The following is a 297-nucleotide window of genomic DNA, read 5'->3' on the forward strand; positions in this document are numbered from 1 at the left end:
GTATCTGCAAGCTAAAAATAATAGTTCTGCAAGCTCCTTTTCAGTTTGCGCAGAGTTTATATCCAGCAGTGCTTGCAATTCGTCCGTTTCAATCTTTTCAGGGCGTCCAGCACGCGATTCATCTTTAAGACTGAAATCTCCTTGGCGAAACTTTTGATACCACCTTTTGCATGTTGCATGACTTACAGCGTTCTCTCCATATGCAGCACAAATCATTTCAGTGGCTTCAGCAGCATTTTTCTTCAGATGAAACGCGAAGTGGATGGAAAATCGAATATGCTCTTTTGTAATTGCCAT

The 297-nt window shown here is 41.4% G+C and overlaps 1 protein-coding gene across 1 annotated transcript in view; it reads left to right on the plus strand.

Annotated features, from left to right (window-relative positions):
- Positions 1-297, plus strand: part of LOC108755946 — a 39007-nt gene that overhangs the window by 13574 nt on the left and 25136 nt on the right. The window lies entirely within an intron of this gene.

This window comes from Trachymyrmex septentrionalis, unplaced genomic scaffold (assembly GCF_001594115.1).
Source record: "Trachymyrmex septentrionalis isolate Tsep2-gDNA-1 unplaced genomic scaffold, Tsep1.0 scaffold9, whole genome shotgun sequence".
Lineage (NCBI taxonomy): Eukaryota > Metazoa > Arthropoda > Insecta > Hymenoptera > Formicidae > Trachymyrmex > Trachymyrmex septentrionalis.